Source organism: Silene latifolia, chromosome Y (assembly GCF_048544455.1).
Source record: "Silene latifolia isolate original U9 population chromosome Y, ASM4854445v1, whole genome shotgun sequence".
Classification (NCBI taxonomy): Eukaryota; Viridiplantae; Streptophyta; class Magnoliopsida; order Caryophyllales; family Caryophyllaceae; genus Silene; species Silene latifolia.
In genome coordinates, this window is record NC_133538.1 from 32228724 (window position 1) to 32238834 (window position 10111).

Here is a 10111-nt window from a genome sequence, read left to right on the forward strand (position 1 = left end):
CCGTGAATGGGATTGAGACTTCTAAGTTCTTCACAATTTTCATTAACTTCCCAAGTTGCTCATCAAACTTAGGCTTAGCTTAGCAAATTAGGAATGGAAGTCTAATCACAATAGGCTCTTTTTCCTTAGCCTTCTCTTCATTCTTCTTATTTGAAAGTTCATTGGTAGTAGGATGTACCTCCTTAGAGTTTTTCACAACTCCTTGCTTGCTACTAGCATCCATAATATCTTCATCAATTGGCCTCTTCGGCCCCTCATATCTTGTACCACTCCTCAAATGGATGGCACTAACTGTCTCATGTCTTGTGGGCGGGTTACCTTGAGGAGGTAATTGTTCCTTTTGTCTTTGGGGCTAGAAGATGCTAATTGGATTATTTGGGTCTCTAACATTTTGGTGTGGGCAAGTATGTTATTGATGGTGATTTCTTTAGCTTGGCTATCTTTTTACATTTGGGTGAAGAATTCTTGTTGTTTCTTTTGCATTTGGAGGACCGCTTTTTGAACATCAAAGCTTTGGTCATTGGATTGGTTGTAGGAAGGTTGATTTTGATATCCTTGGATTTGGTTGAAAAAGGGTCTTTGAGCTTGGTTTCTCATTGGAGGTGGAGTGTATGTTGGTTGAGGATTTTGAACATTTTGGCTTTTATATGAGAGATTTGGATGGAATTTGGTGTTCTCATTATAGTAGTTGGAATAAGGGGTACCACTCTTATATGCTTGGAAAGCATTTACTTGTTCATTTGTTCCCCTACACTCGTTTTGATCATATCCCACGGTTCCACAACTTTCTCATACTCCATTTGGGATTGAGGATGATGCCACCATAGCATTAACATGTTGTTTAGGTGATTTGGAAGCTTAATCAAGCTTAGCCATGGCCTTTTCAAACTTCAAATTGATGGTGTCGATATAAGCACTTAGTTGAGCACCCAATTGTGTGATGGAATATACGTCATGCTTTCCTCCTCTAGTGGCCTTTCGAGGCCTACTATATTGGGAATTATTAACCGCCATATCTTTGATTTTAGCCCATGTTTAATTGTCATCAACTTCAATAAACCTCCCATTGGATCCCATATTAAGAACATTGCGTGTTTCTTCATATAAGTCGTTCCAAAATTGTTGCACAAGGAACCACTCACTAAGTCCATGGTGTGGACAAGAACGACAAGTGTCATTAAATCTCTCCCATGCTTCATATAATGATTCCTCATCCCTTTGCTTGAACCCGGTGATTTGGGCTATCAACATATTAGTCTTCTCCGGAGGATAGAATTTCTTATAGAAGGCAAGTGCTAACTTATTCCATGAATCAATACCAAGGGTAGCCTTGTCTAGGCTCTTCAAGCATTGCTTTTCGGTACCGATCAAGGAAAAAGGAAACAATACCCATCGGATTTGGTCTTGAGTAACTCCGGTTTGAGAAATTGCATCACAATAATCGCAAAAAGTCTCCATATGTAAAAGAGGATCCTCACTAGGCATCCCTCCAAATTGACTTCTCTCAACTAATTATATGAATGTGGATTTGGCAATGAAATTACCGGTTAAATGTGGTGGTGTAGGAGTACCGTTTGGTAGGTTCTCCTCGGTTGGTACAGAATGTGATGAAAATTTAGGCATTGTGGGTTGATTTTGTGGTTGGTTTGGAATTGAATTATCCTCTCCTTCTCTTGCAAAAGGGTTGACAAACTCAATATTATTTAGTTGAATGTCCCCAATTTCTCCACTACCTGCAACTCTTGAAGTACCTCTAACAACTCTTCTATTGTTGGTTAATGTCCTTTCAATATCGAAATCAATAGGTAACAAATTACCTTGTGATCTCCTAGTCATGCAAAATATCAAACAACTAGAAAACAATTAGAATAACCTTGAGGAGATTGACTTCCCCAGGTAAAGAAAGACACAACTAAAAACAATTAACGAAAATCAAATCAATTGAACATCGTCCCCGGCAATGGCGCCATTTTTGGTCGAGGAGTTTTTGTGCTTAGTGCTTAGTCGTTGTCATTAACTAACCAAAACAATATTTATAACTTCACAAACTACTCTTAGTAAAGAGGTAAGTAAAGGTCGGATCCCAAGAGATGGGTATCGATTTAAGATTTTAATTGCAATTAGTTATGTCTTAGGGTGTCACAAATTGGGTTGAGATAAGGTGTGGTCTAAACTAATCAATAAGATGAATGTAAACTAATGAAAACAAAGTAAAGAAATTAAAGAGGTTTGTAAACAATTGATTAAAGGCACTAGGATGTCATGGGTTCATAGGGGATTCATGGAAATAGATCATACAAACATGTTCTCAATTAGAAGCAAGCACTTATTGTTGTGATGGGATCGAGTTAGTGTATATCTTACAATCCCTAGGAAGATTTGGGTCCCGGAGCCGAGTCGATCAAAACTTTATAACACCTACAAGTTGACTTAGTCTCTTCCTAGTCAACTCTATGCATGGTCTAATGAGGCTCGAGTTGGTTTATGTCTTACAAGCCTCGTTGAAAAGATAAGAGATGGGTAAAAAATGCAAGGTTTCATAGTCTAGCATTTCATCAAACATAACATGTGCATAGGTTGAAATCACAACAAGCAAGCAATTAATTATGAAAACATATTAGATTAAGCATAGATTAATTCCCATGATTGTTTCTCCTAATTCCCCATTAACCCTAGCTAAAGGACTACTCACTCATGATCAAGTTTAGCATGCTAATAAGGTTGTCAATTATACTAACAAAGCAAAACATGATGAATAAATGATGTGATTAACAATAATTAAACAAAGGTAAAAGAGATTATACCTACTTGAGATAATCCAAATAATAAAGCAAAGAATAATAGAAGTAAACTTGATGATTGATGGAAGGTTGTCAATCCTCCAATAAACCCCAAATAATCTTCTAATTACCCAAATAAAACTAAGAACAATTGAGAGATTAATGAAAGATTAATATGTGATTAATATTGAAATGTGTATTACAACTTTGATTAAGACTAAATTAAGAGAATGATTATGATAAGATTAGATTAGATGTTCTAAGATGATAATCTAGGTAGTACAATAGGGTATTTATACTAAAATTAAGTACAAGGATTAGGGTTACTAAGGGCTTAAATGACGATTAAGACCCTAAGAGAAGCTTGACAATTTTGCTAATCCCGAGGGACATGCGCGGATCATACAGCAACTCCCTAGGGAATCCGCACGTCCTTGCCTGAAGCACGGTTGGTCCTGTAAGAAGATCCGCTTGGGCTGGCTTGGAGACGCTTGGATCCTGCCGCTGGGACGCTCGTCCCGAGCTCAGGACTCTCGGATTCTGGCACAGGGTTCTTCTTTTGTTTTGGCTTCCTAACAATCCGTGGGGATTGTTTTGGGGATGCACGGATCTTTCATCATTGCCCATTTCTCTTCATTTATTTACTTAGGCTTCTAGTGTCGGTCTCCTCTTCGATGCTTGGTCATTAGATGCGATCCATTTAGCTCCATTTTTCTCCATAAATGCAAGGCTAGCAATCCTCTCCTACCAAGGACACAAAACCTCAAAGAATATGCAAAATGGGAAACTAAAGATAAGAAATGACCCTAATATATGCTAGAAAGCATGGGAACTAGGTTAATTCGGGGACTAAATGTGCTGAAATATGTGTCACATCATGGGTATATAGTCAGAGTTGATGCTATCATAAGGTTGTATTGGTAGTTCACTATTTATAGTGTCTTAGGCTAATTTTTAGTAAAGTTATACATTGATTTAGAGAAAATTGTAGATTTTTTTTTTCTTTTTTGGAATAGTTAAGTTTTCATTAATTTTTAAAATATCACCCCATACACCCATACATATTGAGACTATCATTCATCTTTGGCTACCTTAACATTATCTTTGACACAATCCGTCAAGCCAATTACTCACTCCTCGAAATTTTGACTTTACACTATTACAACGAATTCGCATTTGCAACTCAGCTTTACAGTTCCTTATTAACGCATCAGGCCTACTTATAAATCCCTCCATTCTGCATCTGTTCCTGCAGCTCCAGATGTGGAACATTAGAGCTGCCAATACTGTAGCCACTACTTTCTTCTTCAGTAAAGATTTGTATTTGAATTGGATCCACCAGTCAATAACCTGTAAATTAGGCTATTTAATCTGTAACCACTCTCCCATCAGTCTGATACACATCTTGCTGTAAACGCATTGAAAAAATAAATGCTCCATACTCTCCTCCTCTGCACCACACAGATAACAAAGATTGCTCTGAATAATTCCTAGCCTTACTAGTCTATCTTGGGTAAGGAGACGTCTATGAGCCACCAACCAGAGATTAAACCCATTTCTGGGCACCATGAGTTTATTGGTAAGCCAGGGATGCCAAGCTTGATCAGGCCCTTCATTAACTAGCCATGAATAACCAAGCTTTATAGTGTATACCTCTAATCTGCCATTGAACAAATGTTGTTGCATCAAATCCTTGACCCAGCAGATCTTTCTCCATGCCCAGCTTACACCACTCCCAGGTTTATACTCTTTCCATCACTTCCCCTTCATATAAACAATATGTATCCATCGCACCCATAGGTGATCAGTCTTCCTAGCTATCCACCAAGCATATTTGGCTACAGCTTCAACATTCCACCAATACATAGATTTGAAACCTAGCCCACCTTTCATCTGACTTTTACAAATTTGATCCCAAGCCACCAAGGATGGACTGTCCTTCATCTCATTGCCATGCCAAAGGAACTTCCTACACAGCTGCTCAATCTTGGAGAGGATAGTTTTAGGCAGGATAAAGATTCTTGCCCAATAATTATGTAAAGTACTCATGACAGATCTAATAAGAACCACTCTCCCTGCATAAGAGAGTTTCCTAGCACCCAATCCTCGAATTCTATACACCACTTTATCAATTAAACATTGACAATCAGCCACACACAAATCTTTTGGGACTGATATTAACCTCTAAGTATTTGAAAGGAACTGTTCCTCTTTACATCCCTGAGATCCTTACCAGTGTAATCATTGTACCTTCATCAACCCCATTACTATATAGGTTCGATTTCCCTTGGTTCATACAGAGCCTAGAAGCTTTAGAGAAAGTTTTAAAGGCCCTCGATAGCAACATAACAGACTTAGTATCTCCTCTACTGAACATAATTAGGTCATCAGCAAAACACAAATGACATAGTTGTATTCTTTTGCAAAATGGGTGGTATCTAAACTCCTTTCTTAGTTGTACCCATTGCAAAATTCTGCTAAGATATTATAAGTAGATAGTAAAAAGGAGCGGGGATAAGGGATCCCCTTGACGTAGCCTCTTTTACCCTGAAAAAATCCAAAGGTATTCCCATTCAAAGCAATAGAGTATGCTGGTGTAGAAACACATTGCATGATAATATCAATTGTGCTTGTTGGATATTGCAGAGCTACCATCATATCTTTAAGAAAGGCCCACTCAACCGAGTCATAGGCTTTTTGTAGGTCTATGTTCATCAATACTGTAGGTGAGCAAGCTTTTCTCTTGTACATTTTAATCAAATCTTGGCAAATCAGTATATTGCCCACAATGTCCCTTCCCTGAATAAATGCACTATGTGAAGGACTGATTATATCAGGCAAAACATGACACAGTCTGTTACATAACACCATAACAACACAATTGTACAGAGTGTTACAGCAGGCAATAGGCCTGAACTGTGTAACATTGTCAGGAACTTCTACCTTAGGAATCAAGGTAATGATAGTGGCATTGCATTCTTTTAGAAGCTTCCTAGACTCAATGGCACTCCTAAGTGCAGAACATACCTCCTTCCCCACAATATTCCATGAGTCTTTGAAGAATTGGCTAGTGTATCCATCAGGTCCAGGTGATTTGGAACCATGTATGGAAAACATAGCCACTTTTACTTCCTCATCAGTCACAGAGGCAGTCAGGATATTCTGATGAGCAGCATTCACACAAGTACCCATTCTAACAATCTTAGCATTCACAGGTTCAATATACTTAGATGTTCTAAGTAGTTCAACATAGAAGCTTTCAAAAGCAGCTTGAATATCCTCTTGTTGAGTGCAAAGAACCCCATCCTTATTCTTCACCTGATAAACCCTGTTTCTCATCCTCATATGCCTAATACTGGCATGAAAAAAACAGAGTTATCATCTCCCTCCTCCATCCATTTCTCCTTTGATTTCTGCAACAAAATCTGACTTCTTGCTTTCTTAAGAACCACCAATTCTTTTGCACAAGCAGCATCTGCATCACAAACGGCCCTGTTCAAATTGTTCTTAATTAAATCAGTCTGGAATGCTTCCAAAGCAATCTCAGTCACCTGGGTGAGATTTTCAATATCACTTATAGTATTCCTATTGAAAGCTTTCAAGTCTTTTTTCAACATTTTCAATTTCTGAGTAACCTGGTACATAGGAGTACCCTTCACATGCTTCTGTCGCTGTTGCTCAACAACCACGGGGAAATCCTCCAGAAGAGACCAAATATTAAAATATTTAAATGAAACTCCCTTCCTGATCCCCTCTTCCTTAAACTGGATTAAACAAGGGCAATGGTCAAAGAGCTCTTCAGGTAAAAAATTTGCAAAACACTCAAGGAAGGCAGTCAACCAGCCATCATTCACCAACACTCTATCTATTTTACTACAGACTTTAGATGCACTCTCATGCTTATTATTTCAAGTGAAGAATGCCCCAATTATATTCAACTCAGTCAGACCACAATTAGTTACCATTTGTCTCATAGGAAGGATATCATGCGAAACCACCTCAGCCCCTCCTATTCTTTAATCAAATGCATAAGGCTATTAAAGTCCCCACACACAAGCCAAGCAACATTCATGCCTCTGCTTAACATTTCCAAAGACCTCCATAAACTCTTTCTCTCCAAATCTTTATTGAATTCATAGACAATAGTAAAATAGAAAGCAATATTTCTTAGCTTATCAAACACTCTAGAGTGAATCAATTGATCAGTAATGCATTTTATAACCACCACAAACTGAGAAGGTTGCCAGATAAGCCAAATCCTCCCTCCCTTATGTTGGCAATTATTAGTGCAAACTGACCAACTATCACAAATAATGTTCTTAATCTTAATCCAGTTTCTACACTTTATTTTTGTTTCCAAAAGACCAAAAAGACCAACATTATTCTGGTTCAGGAACCATTTTATTTATAGTTGTTTATTCCTACTATTCATTCCTCTAATGTTCCAAAAACCCAATCTATCCATTTTCTGAATGAATCCTCCGCAATCCACTTTTTCCAGCACTAACACTTCGGGCAATAGTCATGTTTAAAGCATCCAAGAAAGTAATGCCCCGTGGGGAATATTGCCTACTCTCTGGGAAATCTTGTCTAATCAGTCTAGACAATATCCTCCTAGGGAATGATGGACCTTCTGCTACCTTTGCCTTAGGGACCACAGGCGTAACAACTGGAACAGCAACAAATGGTACCACAGGGGTGCTGATTGGATCAGGCTGAGTATGAGCCTTTGACTGAGAAGCTACCTTCTGCACGCCTACTTGTTGTGTCCTTTGCTGCTTACCCACTCCATCCTTCCGAGGTCTCCAAACCTTTGAGCTGGTTTAGGGCCCTCAGTTTTCCTGCACTGGTCAGCCACATGTTCCATACCCTTGCATTTTCCACAGGATAAGGGCAACTAGTCATATGCTACCCTTATCTTCGGTAAATTACCAAGTTCATCCAAAAAGCCCAATTCCTTAGGGAATTCTTGACCAATTTGTACTTCAACAAGCACTTTAGCATAGCTAAAAAAGCTTCTATTATTTGTAGCTTCATCACACTTAATGAATTTACCAACCTCCTCACTAATCTTCCTTAGACACTCTTTGCCCCAAAATTTCACCTCCAAGTCATACAGTTTCATCCAAATAGGGACCTTTTGAACGTCATGCTTAATAAGTGCAACATCAGGTGTCCACTCCTTGATGATAACTGGTTTGTTATCAAAAAGAAGATGGCCATTGCTAAGCACTGTCTGTTATTGCTCCTTAGTCTTAAACCTCACCATGAAAAGACCATTAGGTAGAAAAGATACCTTATCTACCCCATTTGCCTACCACACCCTTTTTACAAACCCAGCCACCACATTCACCGGAGGGTTCGCACCTAGAATGTACCAAAATACTGAGGTAGACCAGTATTGAATCTCATCTACAACGTCTTTTTTACACAGTTGAAGCCGGGGACATAAACCTGTATCCTCCACTACCGGAATCATTTCATCCTCCAGTTATACTTCTTCATCTATAGGATCCAATTCCGCCTCAAACCGAAGAGGAGAAACCCTAAGAGACGGTTTCCCATTCGACCTTGGCGAGCTTGAATTACTATTATTATTATTCGTACTAGTACTAGCAACATGAACAACTGACTTTTTTTGATTATTTTGATTACTATTACTAGAATTTGGACTATTATTTTATTGACATTATTTGGAGATTTCCTCGGCTTCGCCATTGCTGTAACTCGAAGAAATCGGTTAAAGCCGTAAACTTCTCTCAAAAATTGTTGATTACAGCCTTATAAAAACCACTTTTTGAAAATTACAGCCTTATATAATTTTTTTTGAAAATTACATCCATAATATTACTTCTGATTATAAATTACAACCAAAACATTAACTCCGGCGGGATATTGATGCCATTTTGAATTTGTGTGACTTAGTTCATTTTTTAATATCAATACCCTTACCCTCAACCTTTCTAAACCCTTATGTTCATGAGTTCATCCCCAAAATTAGATTTCATAACTCATCTTCTCTCTAATTCTTCATTTCTTCAACAATATCACCTAATCTAATCCACCCGTTTTATTCAAATTCTACCCTACTTAATTTAATTGAATTCTAATTCTATTATTTCAATTTTATCTTAAAATTTATTAGTGTTCTTTATCATCAAATTCCCTAAATTGAAAATAATTAGGGTTCATCATCAATTCCCCAAATTAATTTTAGACATAAACCCTAAAATTCGATTCAATCAATTAAAAAACAACAAATTGCGGCGCATTGTTGCGGAGCTCCACTGAAAGGCCTGAAAAAAATGCAATAAAACAACAATAAGAGAGTGAAATAGAAAAGGGTAAAAAAGCGGGGAGGATTTCCGGGAAAACCAACAGCGAAGGAGGACTTGGACATTAACGCCTTTTCTCCTTTTTGTGGCGATTCGACATTATAAGTTAGTATTAGTGAAGAGAAGAGAAAAAGTGAAGAATTGAGAATGGAAAATGGAAAGAGACTAGAAGAATGTTGTGTTATGAGAGAGGTAAATGATAGGTAAAGTGTAAAGATCTGGGTAAGTAGGCAAACAACTAAGCAAGGGTATATCGGTCACTTTTTGATAAAATTTACCGGAAACGTCATCGTGGTGCAATTTTCAAAGAAAAGTGATATTATGGATATAATTTTCAAAAAAATAATATAAGGCTGTAATTTTATAAAAGTGATTTTTATAAGGCTGTAATCAACAATTTTCTCTTGATTTAATAATGTTTGGTTTGATTTTCTTACTATTGGTTTTGTGCAATGTATCATCGCAGATTTAAACGCGTGTCAATTGATGATATGAAGGATGTTAAAGAAGTGTAGGCTGCCAAATGTTTAGAGAATATATAATGTTGATTAGTCTATATTCAAAGGTGTATATGTGATTATATTTACACTTCGATGTATAATTCTTGAACGACATAATTTTTTACACCGGGTGATATGCAAGTGTTTTGGTAGTTGGTTGCATTCTTGTGTATGTATTATTTATTCATTTTGATATCTAGATTGTAAAATTTATTGGACATTACACGAATATTTAGGTAGCAATTTTTTTTAAACAAAAATATTTATCTATCGTGGCGGTTTAAAGTTAGAAACGCCACGATAAATAAGCTATAGTGTCGGTTCTTAAGTTAGAACTACCACAATAGATAAGCTGTGATGTGCGTTTTTGAAGTTAGCACCGCCACCGTAGATGTGACACCCCCCCCCATACCAAGGTGCCTTACCAGGACCACCCCAGCATGAGAGACCGTCACCATCTCGGTTGCCCGAGATTAGTATATCAAAGTTACCAATC

The 10111-nt window shown here is 37.6% G+C and overlaps 1 pseudogene; it reads left to right on the top strand.

The window, feature by feature from the left end:
- The first annotated feature begins 1144 nt into the window (after nucleotides 1-1144).
- On the top strand, nucleotides 1145-1243 carry LOC141636694 (small nucleolar RNA R71; annotated as a pseudogene).
- The last annotated feature ends 8868 nt before the right edge of the window (nucleotides 1244-10111 follow it).